A 22,613-nucleotide genomic window follows, 5' to 3' on the forward strand; every position below is an offset into this window, starting at 1 on the left:
AGTGGAGGAGGGTAGGTATGAATGGGGATGTAGGGGTTCTATGATGAACAAGTGCACCGTGCCTGGGCTAGGGCCCACCTGAAGGCCACGGCCACTTCTCAGCACCAGCTGGCAGTATCTCAGTAGGAATGAAGCTTCTAACTTTCCAAGAGATTCCGGAAATTGCAATTTTATTGTAATTAGTTTAGCGTGTATTCTTTGTCTATGAGTCAATGCAGCCAACCTATGTAGAACACTTGCCTTCAATAAATGAGTTAGGGCAGACCCAGGCCTAGGATTTGAGCCTTCTGGCTCTGTATGTGGTGTGCCTTCTCTACACCACTCTCACCGCTAAAGACTACACCATATGTGTATGCACATAGGGTGAGAATGGGGCAGCCAGATGGTAGAGGAGCCAAATACGACAGCTCTACCAAAAGGCAGGGAAAAAACAAAAGAAGTACTTATTGAAGAAAACATTTTTGACATGATGGTCATCAGCAATAAGGTTAACTCCTGACATTTTCTCTCATCAAGATTCCTTCAACTTGATTTACTTTGAAGAAAAATCACACAAAATAAAACTAATTTTCCTTTCAGTTTCTTGTCCTTTTAATATCTATAGCAAAAGGCATTTGGGGACAGAAATAGAACTGAAAAGCCAGGTACCTGGGGACCTATATCATGGATATTTGGTGTCTTCATTTGTCCATTTAATGGACAGTTATTGGGTGTATCTATGAGCCAGGTACTGGGCGGGATAGGGCAAACCACAACTTCTTATACTTTTTCATGCTTTATGAGACAACAAAATTGGTTATAGTACAATGGAAATGGCTATGAAAAATGTTTGTGCTGTGACCAAGACTGCCTTAAAATTCCCCTCAGTTTGGTTAAACCTTAGACTATAGGCTCCCTTTTCTTAGGGCATTTACTTTAGAAATTATAAAGTAAATTAATTGTAAATTTTTTCTTGGCCCCTTTGAGATATAAATCTCCTTCCAACACCCAGCCTCTTGCCATATATTTATCACCTACACCCAGGAATGTTATTCTCAAGGATTTAAGAGCCATCCCTTTGAAATGAAATTAAGAAAGGTAGTGGCATGAGCCAGTTTTGCTCAGGATATAGCATCAGCCTGAGGACTGAAGGGTCCTGGGTTCAATTCCTGTCAAGGGCACATGCCCAGGTTGTGGGCTCAATCCCCAGTAGGGAGCATGCAGGAGGCAGCCAATCAATGATTCTCTCTAATCATTGGTGTTTCTATCTCTCCCTCTCCCTTCCTCTCTGAAATCAATACTAGTTTCTGTGGGAGAATGAGAATATAACTTCAATAAGCAACAATTAGCAAACACGGATACCCTAATCATATTGACCAATTTCTTCCTCCATACACACACACACACACACACACACACACACACACACACACACACCCCTCTCCTCCTCCTCCAGATTGTACACAAGCTCACTTCAGTACTTAAAAACATTCCCAGCGCTAACCAGTTTGGCTCAGTGGATAGAGCGTCAGCCTGCGGACTCAGGGGTCCCAGGTTCAATTCCAGTCAGGGGCATGTGCCTTGGTTGCGGGCACATCCCCAGTAGTGAGTGCGCAGGAGGTAGCTGATCGATGTTTCTATCTCATTGATGTTTCTAACTCTCTATCCCTCTCCCTTCCTCTCTGTAAAAATTCAATAAATATATAATTTTTAAAAAAACATTCCCAGCTTTTGTTTCAGTGGAGTGGAGCTCAATTCCACTCCCCTGTTGCAATAGTCTTGAATAAAGTCTTTCTTGCCTATTTAACTTTTGTCCAGTATAATTTTTCTTTGACAGCTACCAGCTTAGAGGAGGAACAATGAAGTCGCTGGTGACTGGAGAAGAGGGATGCAAACGTCATATAAGAGGCTATAAAACAGGAACTTTTGAAAGATGAACAGTGACTACACTAATCAAACGGGCTAGTAAAGATATTCCAAGCAGAAGGTCTCCCCAGCACCTACACAGAGGCGTGGCAGTATGTTTGGGAAATAAATTGAAACCTGAAGCTACTATTGTGGAAGTTTTTGTGGCTCTTAATTCTGCTCCACTTCCCAATTCTGGCTTGAAGTTTTCATTCTAATTTAACAGTTATCGTAACTGACAATAAATACTGGATCTGCAATGGGAGACAGTGCCGCCAGGAATCCAGGTAATCCCGTAATTAAACTCATGTTTATCAAATGCCTACTATATACAGATGCAGGTGCCCTTGTTATAAAGAGGAGTAAGAGCCTGGCTCTGCTCCACCTGTGGGACTGTGGGACCTTGGGCAAGTGTGCAGGCCTCTCAAGACTTAGTTTCCTTCTTTGTTAAACAGTCTACACCAGTGGTTCTCAACCTTCATAATGCCGCGACCCTTTAATACAGTTCCTCATGTTGTGGTGACCCCCAACCAGAACATTATTTTCGTTGCTACTTCATAACTGTAATTTTGCTACTGTTATGAATCGTAATGTAAATATCTGATATGCAGGATGTATTTTCATTGTTACAAATTGAACATAATTAAAGCATAGTGATTCATCACAAAAACATTATGTAATTATATATGTGTTTTCCGATGGTCTTAGGCGACCTCTGTGAAAGGGTCATTCGACTGCCAAAGGGGTCGCGACCCAATAGGTTGAGAACCGCTGGTCTACACAATTTTCTGAGTCGTTATAAAAACAAAATGAGTTAAAAAAGGAAAAGCATAACAATGCCTGGCACATACTAAATGCTTCATAAGTACTAACTACTATTTGAAATTTCTTAAAACCAAGCTTAGGCCTTTTTTATGGCTAGAAAGTGCTCATATTTTGAAAAGCATTAGTATTAATAGTAGAGCCTTAGGAGAAGTTACAACCTTTTTTTTTTTTAATTACAGTTGACATTCAATATTGTACTAGTTTCAGCATAGTGGTTAGGCATTTATATAACTTGAGAAGTGATCCCTTGACAAGTCTAGTACCCACCTATCACCATAGGTATTTATTACAATGTCATAGACTATATTCCCCATGCTGTACCTTACATCACCAGATAAGTCACTACTTTTAAAAATTGTCTTTCATTACACCTCCTTTCTGAGTGTTCTCACATTAGAAGGAGAGGGAGAATTCCCTGCCAATGGATATCCCCAACTCTCTACTCTCTCACCACAAACACGCACAGTGTAAGACCTTGTGCATGACAATTTCGCCCCAACTCTCCTCAGGGCTTTTCTCAGCTTCCACTGAACTGGTGCAGCCTGCAGCTTGGCCTGTCAGAGTTAATTAAGGAAAGGCCTGGCTTTGCCTTCTTGTCTCCTCCTCACCTACGAAATGTCCTATCCCTTCATCTACTTTATTTCCTCTTCCATTCTACCATGGAAAAATAGGAGGGCAAGATGGGGAGGGAGAAGTCAGGAGCACAGGACCAGCATGAGCAAGCAGGGTGATCCTTTGAATAGCTTGGGAGCCCGGCTTGCACTGTGCATAAGCTCGAGGGTCCAGAGCCAGACTGCCTGAGTTAAAAACCAGGTCCACAAGCCATGGGACCCTGGGCAAGTGACTTACTTCTCTGTTCCTTAGTTTTCTGATCTGAAAATCATGGAAAATAAAAGTACCCACGTCATGTGGTTACTGTGAAAAAAATAAATAAGTTACTATATCATATAAAATACTTGGAATTGAACCTGACACATGTAAGCTTTTATCATTAATCTAATTAGAGTTCCCTGCCAACATTCTTCCCTTCTTCATGCTAAGCTTCCCAATCCTTTCTGATGAATTCTTCATTTGAAATGAATATTCTGAGTACTGTGCACTGAACTCAAATCTTTGAACTTCTTATAAGCCTTCACACAGACCAAAACGAATGCTACTTCATAGTCACTGCTTCTCCCACTAAACCTTCAGTTCTTCACTAGACCTGGTAGTCCCAGGCCTGGCACAAAATGGCCACTCAATATTTGTTGACTTAATTATGGAAACTTCTATTAACACAGATTTCTGAACTTACTATGCAAAGTGAATATGTGACTTGATGGAGGTGTTAGCTAATGCTATGGTGGTAAACTTATATTGCAATATATAAATGGATCAAATCAACACATTGCATACCTTGAACTTCTACAATGTTACATGTCAATTATACCTCAATAAAAATTGCATTTCAAAAGTGTTTTAAGACATAGCAAACTCATTAAAAATTTGGACAGTACAAAAATGCATAAGAAAGCAAAAAAATCTTTTTAATTCTAAGAAGAATTTTAACAGAAACAGTACACCTGAATGATGTGTACGTGAATTTAAAGAACTGTATACACCACACAATGCATAATAGGTATTAGTCTATAACACAGTATGGGGGGAAGAATTTATATATTACTGTTGCTCCTATGTTTTGTCAATTCCAGAGGGTTCCGTTGTATTTAGATATTAATGGAAGCTTTTACCTGTCAAAGCTTTGTAAGGGAGAAGTGAGCCCTGCTCCCATGAGTTGCATCAATGACGAGTTCTGCTCTTAGAGCTGCTTGAATTCTTGGGAAGCCCAAGAGGCACACTTGCTACACCAAATCAAGAATATCAAAGAGATACACAGTCTTTTTTCTTAATATTTTTCATTACAGCTCACATTCAATATTATTTTGTTTTAATTTCAGGGGTATGGTGTAGTGGTTCAGCAATCATATACTTTACAAAGCATTCCCCCTGATATTTCCAGTGCCCACCTGGCACTATATATAGTTAATACAATGTTACTGACTATATTCCTATGGTGTACTTTACATCCCTATGACTATCAACTACCAACCTGTACTTCTCAATCCCTTCAGCCTTTTCACCCAGCCCTCCAACCCCCAGCTCCTCTAGCAGCCATAAGTCTGTTCTCTGTACCTACAAATCTGTTTCTATTTTGTTTGTTCATTTATTTTGTTCTTTAGATTCCACATATAAGTGAAATCATATGGTATTTATCTTTCTCTGCCTGACTTATTTCATAGCCTAAGTCAGGAGTAGGGAACGTCCAGCCCAGGGGCCTACAGGACCAGCAAAATCAGTTGGTCTGGCCCTGCCAAGGTATTAGAGGTCAGTTATTTAAATATTTGACCAAATATAGTAGACTAATTTTTAAGTTGATAATTTTGTATGGCCCGTGAATGATGTTATAAATACCCAAATGGCCCTTGGCAAAAAAAAAAAAAAAAAAAAAGGTTCCCCACTCCTGGTCTAGGTCCATTCATGCCATCACAAATGATAAGATTTCATTAGTTTTTATGGGTGAGTTATATTCTATTGTAAATATGTACCACATTTTTTTATCCACTTATCTATTGACTAGTAGCCCGATGCATGAAGATTCATGCAAGAATGGACCTTCCTTCCTCTGGCTGCTGGCACCACCTTTGCTCCGGGCTGGAGCCACCTTTCCACCTTCCCACGCTGCTCAGAGGCCAAGAGCAGCTGGAGCTGTGTGGAATGCCTGCGTCATCCCATGGCGCCTGTGTATGCAAATTAACCCACCATCTTTGTTGGGTTAATTTGCATACTCACTCCTGATTGGCTGTTGCGAAGGTACGATCCATTTGCATCTTTCTTTTTTATTAGTGTAGATGGGCACATGGGCTGCTTCCATATTTTGGTTCATTATTGTAAATAATGCTCAATGAACATAGGGGGTGCATATATTCTTTTGAATTAGTGGGGGGTTTTTGTTTGTTTCTTCTGATATATACTCAGAAGTGGAATTGCTGGGTTATGAGGCGGTTCCATTTTTAATTTTTTTAAGAACCTGCATGCTATTTTCCATAGTGGCTACACTAAACTGCTTTTCTATCAACTGTGCACAAGGATTCCTTTTCTCGATATCCTCACCAGCACCTGTTTTGATGTATTGATGTTAGCCATTCTGACAGGGGTGAGGTGATATCTAACTGTGGTTTTAATTTGCACTTAAAAGATACACAGTCTTATCTCATAGTAGAGCTCCTACCTTAGCCCTGTCTAAAGAATGGATAGCAGTATCTCTTAATAAAGACTCTTTTGAAATTAGCAGAAAAACCAGAAATGCATGTACCTAATTAGCATCAAACAGACCACGTTGGCAGAGCTGAAAAAAAGATTCACAAAATCTAAAGCTTCCTCCTAACTGTCCATTGAGCCAGGAGTTTGCAAAGAATCAGAAAGATAATGGGAACTGAGAAACTTCAAAGTGCAACAATGAACAGAGGACTGAAAAGACATGCCTATGAAGAAGACTTTGAAAGAATGATGAGATAGCACAAAGAACCAGCAACAGTGATTGAGTCCAAAACATCTGGATGGAAAGCAAAAACTATGGTCAAACACCTGAAAACTATTAAAGATGAAATTACATTTAAGGAGATAGGTGTGAGTGTGTGTGTGTGTGTGTGTGTGTGTGTACTGGACCATTATATCATGCAATTATAAGTCTTTGAGACTCATTAGAACAGTAGCCACTATTTTCCATCAACTCACCTCAATACAAATACTTTTTTCCAAGACTAAAAAATTTAAAACTCAACCTAGTGCACTTATTGTCAGCTTCTTATTCATTCCCTTAAAGAAAATGAGATATATAATGACCTCATAAATTATCTAATCTCATTCTTAATTTTTTTAATATAGACACAGCATTGTCCTCAAGGACTTTAACATTCTTTTTTTAATATATATTTTTATTGATTTCAGAGAGGAAGGGAGAGGGAGAGAGAGAGAGAAATATCAATGATGAGAGAGAATTATTGATTGGCTGCCTCCTGCACGCCCCCCACTGGGGAATGAGCCCGCAACCCGGGCATATGCCCCTGACCAGAATCAAACCTGGGACCCAGTCCACAGGTCAGCACTCTATTCACTGAGCCAAATTGGCTAGGCCTCATTCTTAATTTTATAGGGAAAAAATAACCTGGGAATCTAGAAATTTTACCACCGCTAGGTCACAAAAGTTATTCATGGAAAGCCTAAAACTCAGAATCCAAGTCTCCTATTAAACTGTGTCCTTTTACCACAACCAATGATTAGATTTTAAAACTGTCATTTATTTTTCACATACTTATTGAATTTCTAAGACAAGCCCAGCACTGTGCCAGATATTGAGTATCATCAGTGAACAGACAAAACTCTTCCCTCAGAATTTACAGTCCAGTGAGAAGAAAAACACCAAATTACAAAAAAGAGAAAGATCTTAAGAAAGCTGCATGATTCAAACTGCCTGTGTGCTATGCATATAGCAATTCTGAAACAGAACAATGGATGGATACCTATTTAGATAGAAAAGCCTGTAGAAATCTCTATAATATAACCTCTGACCTAAAAAATGAAGGCATCTGAAGGTGTGGGGGAAGAATGCTCTAGAAGAGGGGAACACTTTGAAAATGGTTAAAAGACAAGAAGGAACTTGGCCTCAATTTGTTGGAAAACTAGAAAAAGGTGCATATGTCTAAAATCTACTGCGCTAAAGCCAGATCATGCAGAGCCTCCTGGGCCAAAATAAGGATCTGGATTTATTATATGATTTGGGTATCAAGTGATTTGAGGCTTGAAGTTACATGGTCACACTTACTTTTGTAAAAGAGCACTCTGATTCTGTACAAGATACAGATTAAAGAGAACAGACAGCGGAAGTATGAAAGTTTATTAAGAGGCAATAGCAGCCCTAACCGGTTTGGCTCAGTGGATAGAGCGTCGGCCTATGGACTGAAAGGTCCCAGGTTCGATTCCGGTCAAGGGCATGTACCTTGGTTGTGGGCACATCCCCAGTAGGAGGTGTGCAGGAGGCAGCTGATCTATATTTCTCTCTCATCGATGTTTCTAACTCTCTATCCCTCTCCCTTCCTCTCTGTAAAAAAAATCAATAAAATATATTTTTTTAAAAAAAGAGGCAATAGCAGAAGTTTGGGCGAGAAGAGATGGTAACCTGAACTAGAGTGGTGTGATAGAGATGAAGGAAATTGGACAGACTCAAGATTTATGAAGTTACTTGCTACAACAAGTAAATAATGGAAGTAAAGAGGAACAAGTCAAGAATGACTTCTCAATTTCTATCTTTTATCAGTGACAGTTGGTATTCAACATTGTATAAGTTTAAGATGTACGCATAGTGATTAGACATTTATATGACTTATGAGAAGTCTAGTACCAACCTGGCACCTACATAGCTATTACAACGTTATTGACTATATTCCCCATGCTGTACTTTACATTCCCGGGACTATTTTGTAACTACCAATTTGTACTTCTTAATCTCTTCACCCAATTTCTGTCTTCAAGTTGGTGAGTCTATAATGATATCAACTGAACTGGAGAAGATCAGGGAATAAAAGATTTCCAAAAAAAAAAAAAAATCAAAGGTCAGATTTAGTGGTGTTAAGTTTAAGGTGCCTGCTATTCAGCCAAGAAGAAATGACAAATATACAACTGGATATATGAAGTTTACAACTCCAAGGAAAGAGCAAAATTGGAAAATGACTTTGAAATCTATGTTAATATGTAAAATCTTGCAAAGGATGGGATCACCTCATGAGAGAGTGTACAGAGAGAAGAGGAGGCCTGATTTTGAGCTTAGATCAATAGCAGCATTAATCATTTTTTCACTTCTTTTAGATATATTGACTTCCATTGCCTTTTTCATAAATTGTTTATTTAAGCCTACCTGTGGATATAAATTTCATTTTATAAATATGTTTTTATTTAAATTCTATTAATTCAGAATTCATGGTAGCTAGGATATTTCTGATAAAAAATATTATGTTTGCATGTATATATGTATATATAAATATATATATTTCCAACACAAGATGTTATCCTATTTAAGTATTTTAAGCCTCTTTTATAATTACCTCTGGGCATTAAAATGATATAGCATTTATCGAGGACTTACCATTGTGCCATATACTACGCTGTTTTCCATGATTGGTTTACTTCTTTCTCACAATAATTTTACTAATAATGTAATTGCCATTATCCTGAGTGTACAGATAAAGAAACTGGCACAGAGAAAGCAAGAAATATTACTTATGATTGTCCAGCTAATATGAGAACAACTAAAATTCAACATATGAATTATAATTTCAGAATCCTACTTGACCACTGAGCTAAATAATTTCTATTTAACTCTAATTTTTAAAAGTGTTTTCATATAACCCTTACAACTTCCTGGTAAAGTAGGAAATATAGAATGTATTCTTAACAATTTTAAGGATCACAAATAGTATGTTATTTGCCAAGTGCACAATATGAGTGCTAAAGAGATGATCCACAGTGATATTGTTTATTCATACTCAATTGGGTAGAGACTTGGATGATATCAGAAAATGAGTATGGTTGGCAGTACTTCTGAGAAAGGCAATAGATTATGATTAAATAAGTGAAGTTTCATCCTGCCTGTTTATTACTAGAAAATTCAAAGGCCAACCCAAGTATCTTAGTGGTATAATGAAAGGTTTCTTCATAAACCTAAATGTTTACATATCACCCTGGTTTAAAAAGCAAACAACTTCACTCTCAGCAATGGGAAAATGAAGAGAGGGAAGGATGGAAGGGACGAAAAAGAAAGACTTGTACTTGCTTGATTAAAAGATTTGTACTTATTCCTTCCTTATAATAATAACCCAACTTCATTTTTAGCTTAATACAAACAGTGTTTCTCAAGAAAACATGAAAATGGACATTGTTCAATAATAAAAATCTTATCAAAAGGGCTGTTTGGTCCGTTGAAGGCCAAGTAACTAGCTGATGAGTGAATTCTTCAGATCCCCATTATTTATTTAGGCATTGTATAGATGAGTGATCCTTATTCCTTTTGAAGTTTCAGGTTTAAACAGTACCTTATTTTTCCATTTCTTTAAAAAAAATTTACCTTAATTCATAAAATAAAATCAGTGGGTGAAATTTTGAAACACGCCTGGAAACCATTGGCAGCAACAACAAACTGGGAAATCCCTTGCGTAGCTGCAGCCTGAATCGCTCAGTTGTTTCTGCTGTAGTGTAGACATCTCCTTCAGGGCCAGTGATGGATGAGTGATGGAGTCAGCCTGATTCTTTACAAAATCCACACTTGATGTGGCCGCCAAGGTCAAAAGATGAAGTTGGCTGAATCTCAGCACCTCATGTCCTGTTCCTGTTCTTTCAGGGGCTCTGGGGAGGCCCTTCAATGAGCGGGAGTGGGGAGGAGAGGCCTACTATCAATCCACTCTTTCCCTACTCCCCCACTTAACACACACTGTTACTTCATTTTCATGATAAACTCATATGTCTGGTCATCATATCAAACAAGCCACCCATGTTCAGTGCCAGGATAGAAAGTGATTTTATTTGGCTGAGTTAATATAAATCTATTTTAAAAGTCCACATAACAAATGCAGTCTGATTCAACCATTTCATTTCTTTTCAGTCTTATTTACTGGGAAGTATACTTTGGCTCAAATGTGTATAAATAAGGAAACCTATATTTGTGGTGACCTGTCCTGAATGTGTCCCATTCTTACAGAAAGTCTTCTATTATGCCAAAGGAAAAACAAAGTTTGATAGGTTGGAGAGAGTAATTCATAAGGAAAGATGTGCTGACAGCTTTGAATGAATAACTTTCCTCCCCCAGGGCTCTAGCTCCAGTATGTTCCAGGCTCGGGGGACTTACTCACTCTCCAGAATCCCAGAACGGTAGTCACATCCAACCAAGTCCTGGAAGTGATTAGATAAGAGATCTCTTTCCTGAGACAGCAGCCTTTCAACTACCTGCATGCAGTTCTTTATTTATTTTAAGTAAGGGGTAGAGAAAGTTTTCAGACCCAAGTTTAAATGTCTCTGATTTCTCTATCTACAGTGGCTTCTTCCTATGTTTGGTTCATGATGAGCCAAATGGAGCCACCATATTGAAATAGTTATGCTGTATTATTCAAGAACCAACTAAAAGCCTGGAGCCTATAATGAACTGGATTGGATGTTACCACGTTGTTTGTTATGACAACAAAGCAGAAGGATGGGTATACAAACACAATATTGGGGTCATTTCCCTGGATGGGGAGAACTAAGTTCTGGAGTCAAGTCCAATATTGTTGATAAATCTGGGTGACATGTGGTCAACAATACTGTGCTATATATACTTCAGAGTTGATAAGAGACTAGATGTTCTCACCACACAAAAGAAAAAATTATAATTATGTGTCACAACAGAGGTGCTAACTAACTTTATAAACAGATCAAATCAACATATATATTTGCCATTAAAGAAACTTTAATATTTTCTAACCCTATCTGTTGGCATACTTCTGTCAACACCATCACCGCCCTCATTAACTGAGGCCTGGACCATGGCAGGCACTCAGTAAATATTTGTTGAACAAATAGTGTGTAATAGGTTTATACCCAGGCATGGCATAAGCCACACTCCATTACTTAGAACCCAGTCACAAGGCCACAAAAGTCTAACCAAAAGGTCATTTCACTCTAAAAAGGGGTCATGTATGTTAAAAATGCCACCTGAGAAATTGAAATTTTCTAAGCCATTATAGGTCAACCAAATTAGATAATCAGTCCCTCTAGTTCCTTGAAGAAAAACTATTAAGTCTGTAAGTGTTAAAGGAATAGGTACATAAAGATAAGTGGCTCTGGACTGAAAATCAATCACAGAATGCAGTTTCAAAAGTTGAAAATAAAGAAGTGGCATAAAAGTCATTACCAACATGCTGCTGCCCTCTAAAGAAAATGCCTATTTAGGCGTAAGAGCCATACGTGACTATAGAGAGCAGCATGGAAATTATGTAGTTTTCCTAGGCTGCCTCCAGTTATGGATCTGAGCAAGGATTGGCACATTTTAGGCATGGAAAATGAGACAAAATAGGGATTCATCGCTTAAAAAATGATCATTGTGAAAAATGACAAATGAGTCAAGTGGAAAAGTTAAACCTGAAGTCCAATAACGGAATCATGAGGCAGCCTAATCCAACCCCTCTATGCCCCAGGCTTTCCCAGTATAGAAACAAATGGCACAAAGCATCGTGCTTTCGGTAGGGTGTTAAGTTGTGAAATTACTCTGTGGGAAGACTCAAGCTGGAAGCCCCAAGGATGACAGATTGTAAAGTAAGAAATAGCAAAATGATATGCAGAGAGCATTGGATCAGGAGTCAAGAAACACAGATTGTAGCCCCTCGTCCTACTTGCTGTATAATGTGAGCACATTACACACCCTGTTCTTCCAGAATTACAAGAAAACTGTTGAACCTTCTCTGAGCCTTCTGAATTTACTATCTTAAGTAAATGAATGAATCTAGTCATTGTTAGTTTGTGTGATGTCATCATTGTAATCCTCTTTTTTTATGCTCTTGTTCAAATATATTGTAGAATATTCAGAAGTTTTGAAAGATAGCAAATGGCAGAGTGCAGTTTGGAAATTATATATATCTCCTTAAGAAAATAATCTGGAAGGGTTTGTCATTTATCCTAATTGCAAAAATAAAATGGGAAAAAAGTAGAACTTCAGATAAACACCACACACACACACAGTCCAATTCAGAAAGCTACCTAACGCACAAATTAGTTGCAGAGCCTAATCCCAGTCTCTTAACATCCCTGTTTCTCAGTTTCTTCAGGTTGAAATTGGTGAGGGGGAATAAGAAAATGAAAACAACCATATCCAGATTGGCCAAGCATCAGAATCACCATGGTACTGAGCACACAGCTCCATATAATTCTGCCTCTGTGTTTGAAACATGAAGAATCACTGAGCTAAAGCAAAGATTTTTTAGACATCTACAGGAAGATGTACTATTAAAATATGTGGCTTGAAGATAATTATCAAAACTCACAGAAAACCTCATAGGAGGTGGGGAAGTCTAAATTATTCCTGCTCTCCCGCAGGGTTTGCCCTATACTTTATTATTATTATTATTTAATGATTAGTCTCTGTAACACAAACCATCTAATAGATATGTTGTTTAGTGAACGTTAAATGATTCTAGAGACTGTCTCTGGATCAGGTGTGCAAATAGTATGATGTGGGAAGGGGCTTTGGGGAACTCAAAAGTCAAATAGTGGAGGGCATAACCAACTGTATTTTGTTTGAATTTTTCAAAAAACCTTTGATGAGTGAGAGACTTAGTGATACTAGAACAGCCTAAGAGCCCATAACTGACAGGAACAGATCCAGGTTCAGAACCCAGGTACTACCACCTGTGCTTTGACCCGAACACCATTGCAGTGGCTCCATTGCCTGGCACCTGAGATTGGCCTGGCTCCAAAAACACAAACTCAGGGAACAGTAGGAGGGTAGATATCAATGCTGCTGAGGATGTCCTGCCTGGTGTCCAGAATGACATCAGCTACAGGGAAAGCTGACAAATGCCCTTTTGGGAAGCAAACCACAATCTATCAAACTGATAATGCTCAACTCTCTTGAAATTCAGAGGCAAAAGCTTATAAAACATTTCCAGAAATTTTCCAGATACCAGCGAGTAATGTGATTCTATCAAAATACCCTCAAGTCACCTTGTCACTCATTTGGGAGATTTCTTGTTACATAAAAATCACTATTTGCTCATTGGGTTTATACAAGTGCCTCTTTTCCTCCCTCAAAAAAACAAGTGTGGTTTCTGTGAAATAGTACAATTTTCTTATCTAACTACCAAGAGAAAGCCATCTATTCTTGTTCAAGTGGTTATTTATGAAGCTGTTAGAAATCTAGATTGTCAAGAGCTACAGCACTAAAAGAATTCCTATAAAATGAAGATAACATGCACTGGTGCAATTTAAAGAAAATCTTTGTCCTGATAGGCTTATCATAGTTGTTCTGAGATGTATCTGACCAAAGTAAAATAATTTCTTTTGGGCATTATATTAGTAATTTTGCTCATAATGACTTCAGCAAAGAGCCTCTCAGCAGCAGATGTGCCAAAATTATTATTTTATTTTTAAAAAAGTAAAAAACTAGATAGAGGATAATTAATTCCTGTAGGCAAATTTCTGGTTACTCCTCAAAGCTAGGTAAATAGAATAGACCAAACCCAAAATGTTGAGATTACTCTTTGTATTTTTGTTTGAGAAACACAGATTACATATCGTGCAAAAGCAGAGAAATCAAAATGAGCAAGAATGAATTCCAATAGAAAGTCTTAGAATATGAAGAATGACAATTTTCTGCATCTGTGTAAACTTTACACAGCGTCTGTGACACAGAAGAGTTTCTCTTAAGCTGAGTGAAACTGGGTTCTGGTCTTGCTTTCTTTTCATCATAGATGTGTCGCCTTGGGCCAGTCATTTAACTACTCCCGCCCTCATCTTCCTTATTTGTAAAGTTAAGAAAATATCTTCCTATGTTATAGTTTCTTTATTAGGACCAAATGCAGACTTAAGAGTGCTATCTAATTCCAATGTAGTACAGTGATTTTCAACCCGTGTGGTGCAACAAGTTTTAAAACATGCAGTACCTGACCATGTAGCCAGGGCACTGACTCTTTTCCCTTAGATTGTCAAATTTTAAAAAATTACAACAGCCAACACAACAACAGCCATCCAGTGAGAATGAATCACAATTATACCTATTTTTTGTCCGATCAGCAAAAAATAAATTTGGTGTGCCACAGAATTTTAGTCGTTAGTTTATGTGTGCCATAGATGAAAAAGGTTAAAAATAGCTGATGCAGGGTGAAAACTGTTCTCTTTGATTCACACTGTGTTTTTTTAAAAAAAATAATTAGTTGTCATCAGTTAAAAAATGCGGGAGGCAACCAATTAGTGTCTCTCTCACATTGATGTTTTGCTCTGTCTCTTCCCCTCCTTTCCAGTCTCTCTAAAAATCAATGGAAAAAATATCCTCAGGTGAGGATTAACAAAAAATTTTTTTAAAAAAAGAAAATTCTGTGCCATGTACATCCAAACTCAATCTTTTTCAATAGATGTCTGAATAGAAAGAATAACCAAAAAGGCACTACACCACTCCACATAAGCTTAGATTCTTGACTATACATACTTCCTATAATTTGAGCCTGGAATTAGAGGAGATAAAGGAAAAGGGTATGGAGCTGAACAATTTAAGCAAGCGCCTTGCCCTCCCTGTGATTCAGTTTTTCTATTAGGTAAGCAGGGAACTGCCAAATTACCATCCCATTATAATAATCCCCAGTCTGGAATCTCACCACTCTCTACTGACCACATCCTGGTTGTAAAATGATATACTTACTGTCTGTTACTCAGCAATTAGAAAACTACACTGACAAAGTGCACTGCATACATTTTAGCTTTGAAATATTTTGCTTCCAATATGGTTTCTTAAAAATAATAATGCATGCCCTAACTGGTTTGGCTCAGTGGATAGAGCGTCGGCCTGTGGACTGAAGGGTCCCAGGTTCGATTCCGGTCAAGGGCATGTACCTTGGTTGCGGGCACATCCCCAGTGGGGAGTGTGCAGGAGGCAACTGATCGATGTTTCTCTCTCATCGATGTTTCTGACTCTCTATCCCTCTCCCTTCCTCTCTGTAAAAAATCAATAAAAATATTAAAAAAATAATAATAATAATAATGCTTTAACAATTGTCAGTAACTTGACATTAAATTGCTTTCTCAGCTGTGTTAAGTGACAAGAACCAGTTCTACATGTTTATCACATGGACTGTGATTGATGATTCCTGAAATAAACTTGATATTTTCTTTCACTGGAATACATTTAAAAACATTTTTTTCTGAGGCTATCTAGGGGGGAAATGTGTTACTCCCTTGAAAGCTTTCTTTAATGACTTATCAAGGTAGGAGTGAAATCTTCAAATATATTCTCTCATATTACTTCAAATTTGTTATTTCCAGCTGTAGAAAATAAAGCGAACAGCGTAGAACACATAACCCTACATATATACTCAGCTGTCAGAACTGACAAAGCTGCTTGAAAAAGACTCTTTAATAATTAGGTCTGTACACTGTCACCAAGGCAACACCAAATGCTGAGAGCCAAAAATACATTGTCTTTCCGTGTGAACATACTTTAGATAACCTTAATTGCAAAGGGAATTAGATCAGAGTCTGATTCTGTGAGAAAAGGCAGAACTGGACCCAAAGTTCCCCCCTATAGTGGGATGTGATCTGTTTTCACAGGCTCCACTGTCCCTAGATTTCTGCTCCACAAGCCTTAGTGTCCTACAAGACATATTCAATCCAATATCATTGCCACCAGCAACTATGAAATGACTCATCCACTAAAAAGTGAAGCACAATGCTTGGTGAAGTCAGAAGCCTAAAAAAGTAGAATACTCCTAGGCTTTCTCAAGTATACCCTTTACATTGGATTTCCAGAAGTTTCCCCGGGGCCAAAAGAGAGGCCCATATCAGGTGTTCTGCAGGGAGATGTTTGATTAATTTGGCTACTAATGCATGTAGCCACTGAAAATAGATAATAGCAGAGGAAGTGGCACTGTTTAAAAAAAATAAAACCTTACCATGACCTGTGAAAAATGGGTAAAATAGTTTTGGTTTGGGAAGAAAGAAAGGCAAAAATTGTTTTTTAAAATAGTCTATACATGTAGTACTTTATAAAGATTTTCTGTGTCCTTTAGCAAAATGCTAGTATTGATTAACACAAAGAAATCAAAGGTTGAAACATAATTTTTATGACTGGGTTATTTCTAAACATACAGCTAAAATCTTTTGAGTCAGAGTTTCAGTTTTTCTAATATTAGAATTAAAGGCAATGGCTCCTACCTCACCTGTTGTGAACATATAGTACATTGTCAATATATTTTGTTTTAATGAATGCCAAATGCCCTCCTCTAAGTTCCAGATATTTCTCTATCTCCTTGGAGTCCCAAAGCTGTGTGATTATACTTTGTCCTCTTCCCATTCTTAGAATATACACACATATACATGTATACACATACATATATATTCCAGGGGTCCTCAAACTTTTTAAACAGGGGGCTAGTTCACTGTCCATCAGACCGTTGGAGGGCCGGACTATAGTTTAAAAAAAACTATGAAAAAATTCCTATGCACACTGCACATATCTTATTTTGAAGTAAAAAAAACAAAACGGGAATACAATATTTGTAATTGCATGTGGCCCGCGGGCCGTAGTTTGAGAACCCCTGTATCTAGACCTTCAAGAGCCCCCAGCTTTTAGTGTGTGATACGAACTTATATATTATTAATGAGGTCTTTGGATTTTAAATTATAGAAATCCCAACTCAAAATGGCATAAACATCAAGATAGTACATTTGTTCATAGAACTGGAAAGCCCAAAGTTAGATGGTTTGTTTTGTGCAATTAAGAAGTGACTCTGCCAGCTTTTATGTGTAGTCTTTATTATCATGCTGATATTAAGATATCCTCAGCAGTTTCAGACCTCCAATCTTGACAATGCCCAAATAAAAGAAGGTCATTTCTTCCTGTGGTTCCTCTATTAACACCAAATAGACATCTTAAATGCTCCATATCTAGGTCCTCACAAGACTCAGTGGTTTGAAAGAGATCATGAGTCTGTCCTAAATGAATCTGTTTTGCCCAAGGAATACCATGTGATGACTGGTTTAAGTCACCTCCAAAACAAAAGTGCCCAGAATGCATACATCTCATCATGGACAAGTCGGGGACATTAACCACTGGGAGTGATGGACACAGAACCATGGAGATGAAAAGGAAGGGGACCCAGACTGGATGATCTAAGACCAGTGCTCCCAGCTAAGTGCTCACCAAATGCTAAGGGCTTTCCCAGGCCCATGAAATAGAGCAGGCAGCTATATTTCAATCAAGGGTTACAATAAGACACATGTACAATCTTTTGAAAGTAGATCTGAGATCTTAAAGCATATGTACTTCAGACTGATCCCAACCAGATTTACCCAATTGATTGCAACTGCCAAGGGCAATCATTCTATCAAAATGTCTGTGTCCATTCTGGAAATGCTTCCAATGTGTCCATCTTTCTTTCTCCCTAGTAAATGTTTTATGTGAAAGGCTCAGGTTTTTTTGCTCTACTTTTTCAGGCAACAAATTCCATCTTTGGTAAATTAACTCATGACAATTTTTCAATCTCTGTGCTCCCTTACTGGGATTTATGCAGGAGGAAGAGTATAAATGTATCTCCCTTCCCTTGCACCCTTGGTCTCATCAGTCTGACCTACATTCTTTGTGACTTCAACTCATTTTGCAATATGTGTGTGTATACCACAAATTAGACTCTTGCTCAAAATCTTCTAGTGCAGTGGTTCTCAACCTTGGCTGCACATTAGAATCACCCGATTTCTAGGCCTCATCATCCGGAAATTCTGTTTCTTTGTTACTAATGTTGTTGCCCCACCCCATAACAAAGAAACAATTTCTGGAGGATGAGGCCCAGAAATAGGATTTTTAAAAGATTCCCAGGTGATTCTAATGTGCAGCCAAGGTTGAGAACCACTGTTCTAGTGGCTTCCCTTCACATACAAAAATAAAAAATAACTTTTTTAAAATCCGTATTTTAGCATCAAAGTCCCACAGGACCTGGCCTACCCATTGCTTCCTTCACTCCAACCACCCCACTGGAGTCCTCGCCTTTCCTCCACCAAGCATGGTCCTTCGGCCTTTGCACGTATTGGTTCCCTGCCTGGCATGCTCTTCCCAGATAGCTTTATGCTCACTCTGTTCATTTTATTTGGACTCTGCTCAAAAGTCACCTTATCAAAAGGCCTTCCCTTTTACTCTCTATTAAGTGTCATTCTAGCCCAATCACATCTTTACCACTTGATATGGTTATTTATTTATTTGTGTCTTTATTGCTGCTCTCTGCAAGGATTATAACTGTTTGGATCACATAACTCTTTGGATCACGGAGTCTGCACAGTAGCTGCTTAATAAAATTTGTTGAATTAATAGAATGAAAGGTCTCTAATTCTTTCTTCTCAGTACCTGGTATATGACTCACTCCTGCTATCTCTCTAAATCACAAGCAAGGCAATCTACCTCCCCCTTTCACCTGCCCCCACAGGAGGACAGTCCAATGGAAATTAGTCTGTCCCTGGCATTATTCAAAACTCTCACCAGAAGGCTCCTGTGTTATACTTGTCTCCAGGATCAGACACACTCTGTCTGCCCAGACATCAGAGAACCACCCTGCTGTCTGGCCCCCTCTCCCAGGGACTCTCCTCCCTTTGCCTGTGCCTAAGTATAAACCTCTGAATTTCTGTGGCCACTGGCCCTTGTGTGGTGTGTACTGATGTGTAAAACCTGAACCTGAAATAGAGGGAAGGAGAAGGGCACACCCAGAAGCAGATCGACTCAAACATAACATCATGTCATACTCACTGGGTCCCCACAGGTGAGGGAAGCCAGAAGTTTCCTTCTGTTCATTGCCTGGATTTAGAACACCTCTCCTGAACCTTCCTCAATCTGGAATTTCTCTTCTTTCAAACCTCTCATCTGTTAATCTCATTGCTCATCCTATTATTCTCCTCTTTGCCATGGCCTCGGAGAAGATGCTGGCTTCACTCCCTTCCTCTCAGTGAAGGTGTCAGTTTCACTCCAGTTCTGTGGCCACTGACCATATGGGGTGGACACCATCTGGGGTTTCAGTTTGCCTAGCACCCCAGGGAACATGTCTTTTCCCCAAAGGGAGCTCTCCTATAAGGGGGCAAGTGGAATCTATGCTTCCAAAAACAGTATGTATTTTCAGTCTTCAGTTTATGTCTAGTAATTCTCAGTTAATCTTACTGTTTTTATAATAGCTTCCAACTAGAGAGCCCCTCCAGGTATCTCAAGGGTCATGAACTCAAATACGTATAGTTGCCAGGCAGGTCTCACAAGTGTGAGAAGTGACTTGTATCATAGTGATTGTTGAGATGGGCAGTAGAGAGCACAAATCTTGAGTAAGGTTTTCCAAATTCTTGAATTTTCCAAATTCAAGAAAAGTTAACATTGTTCTATGCTGGCCCAACAAAGCAGGTCATTAGGCCAGTTTCAGCTCATGGCTACTTACCTTATAACCCCTGAGATATGGTTAATGCCATATCCCTGAAGATACCTGAATATGGTATTATAAACTAACCATTCTGACTAAGACAGTATCTCTAAACTTCGCCACACACAATCATCTGAAGACTTTTAAAAAATATATACTGATGCCAAGGTCCCTTCCCTAGAGATTCTGATATCATTGCAAGGTGTAGCCTGGGCTTCATACACTTTGAAGGGGCCTAAAAGATTCTAATGTGACCCAAGTATGCACCAGTCCTTCCAAGCATTCTTCTAATGAAACTTACTATGTCGCTGGAGTATAGGTGAAACCCAAATGTAAAAAACATTCCCCAAAGTAGTAACATTTCTAAAAAATAAAGAGTATCATACACTTGGAAGAAAAGCCAATTGGTTATAAGAGAAATATATACAGCAAGTATTTAGGGGACAAGAGATTTCATAGGAATATAAAACATAACTGATTTTTTAACAGCCACTTTCTTTTTAAAATAGTTTTAAAAGTGTTTTTGATTTTATTTTTTTATTTTTATTGTTGAAAGTATTACATATGTCCCCATTTTTCCCTCATTGACCTCTTCATTTTAGAGATAGAGGAAGGGAGAGGGATAGAGAGATAGAAACATCAATGAGAGAGAAACACCAGTTGGCTGCCTCCTGCATGCCCCTAATGGGGATTGAGCCCCCAACCCGGGCATATGCCCTGACCAGTAATCTCTTGGTTAATGAGTCGATGCTCAACCACTGAACCAAGCCAGCTGGGCACCAATAGCCAATTTCTAACCAAAAGTTTTCCCAACAGCACCTTAGTAGAACAAAGTACTCCAAAAGCACACAATGTACAAGGGACTCATTGCACATCCAAAAGAACTGGTATTATTTCAGGAAGAACAACTTGTCTCTAAGGGTCTGGTCAATGTTTCTGGATGATCTTAACATTAAAAGAAATTATGTAATTATGTTTTCTTTAGAAGACTCGTGGGCATACATACCAGATGGTTCATTCCCATCCAGGCCCATAGGTTTACCCACAGATGTTGTAAGCATCAATCCCCTCACTGCCTTGTGGTGAAATGATGAAACTGAAATTCCTCAGGAGCCCAAGGATAAGGAAATAGTACTCTTCTAGTGGACTGTGAGATGGAAGATGGAATGAAGTCAGTTTTTATGGGTTCACTTCTTCCTTTGCCTATGAACCACATTCTTTTTTTTTAGGTATCTGAAATACAATTTTATTCTGATTCTAAATGAAGAGGAATGAGAATGATAGTAACAAACAAGGCTTCACCACTGAATATTGTGATGCAAGTGCAGCATTCTTATAGTTGAAACTCAATAAGGAAACAACTGCATTCCAGAACAGCTAAATATGTAGGTTCAAAAAATGAAGGTATTTTTTAGCTGCCACATTCACTCAGAAGCCCATTCATCTCTTTCAGCATCCCAAAGATTAAGCACAGGTTGCTTAGCTGTATAATAAAGTGCCAAACACACTGCACCACTGACATCACAGGACAGTTGCCTGTAAAACTAGACTTCTAGACTTCAGCTTCCCTTTCTCACAGGTCGTCATCCTCACCCAGGAGGGCGGTGGTCAGAGCAACCTCTAGATCGTGCTCATACTGTGCTGCCAAAGCCGGGTCCAGGATCATCTCTGGTGGGGCAAGAGCAGACATGGTGACAAACTCCAATGTAGGGTGTCCAATTAGTTTTCTAGCAAGCTAGAGGAAGAGCTTTACAAAGTTGTTGTAGTTACTTTTGGCAGAAATGTCATAGTACTGGCAATTCTTTCAATGGAAGACAATTGATTTGCCTTAACTTCCTGTCCTTAATATCCACTCTGTTGCTACACAACACAATGGGGATGTTTTCACACACTTGTACCAGATCTCTATGCCAGCTAGACATATTCTTATTAAGTAACTCTCAAAGTTATATCAAACATTATAATGGCACACTAGGGTTGGGTGTAATAACCATCTCTCAGTCCGCCAAACTTCTCCTGGCAAGCTATATCCCAGACATTGAACTTAATAGGCCCCTGTTAGTGTGGAACATGAGGGATGGACTTCGACACCCAGGGTGGCTACATAATTCTTCTCAAATTCACCAGTCAGATGACATTTCACAAATGTCATTGTCCCAGTCCCGCCATCACCAAACAATACAACTTTGAACTGAACTTGGGGTTCTCCTTGGGCAGCCATGGTGATGTCACTTCCAGAAGTGTCTCTGGGGCCATCTGACTGAAATCTGAAAAGATGACAAAAGCCACCTTCCATAAATACTCAGAACTGTGCACCCATGAATATTGCCACATTGAGATAGATGCCTGGGTCCCCCAACTGTGGGTACTCCAGTGTCTTTTCAATCAAGTGAACCTCCTCCAGAGGCAAAGAGTCCCTAAGCATGCAACTCTCCTTAAATGATGCCCTGGAAAGCAACAGGACATCATTCCATATAACTATGGGAATCACTATCACGCATAAAACCACTCAGTGCCATGAAGGTGAGAGGTCTTGTTGTTTAGAATAAGGTGAAACAGGATGTTCCAAAGTGTGCCCTGTGAAATGTTCTCAATATAAGGAATGTATGAAAAAATAAATATAGGAAAGGTGTACAACACACCACCCTTTTGTAGATTCACAATGCTCATTAGAACACCAAAAGTTCTGGGGGAAAA

General features: G+C 38.8%; 1 pseudogene; it reads right to left on the reverse strand.

Moving 5' to 3' along the window:
• Positions 1–21,489: 21,489 nt before the first annotated feature.
• Positions 21,490–22,150, reverse strand: LOC102421331 (annotated as a pseudogene).
• Positions 22,151–22,613: the final 463 nt, after the last annotated feature.

This window comes from Myotis lucifugus, unplaced genomic scaffold (assembly GCF_000147115.1).
Source record: "Myotis lucifugus unplaced genomic scaffold, Myoluc2.0 scaffold_17, whole genome shotgun sequence".
Taxonomy (NCBI): Eukaryota; Metazoa; Chordata; class Mammalia; order Chiroptera; family Vespertilionidae; genus Myotis; species Myotis lucifugus.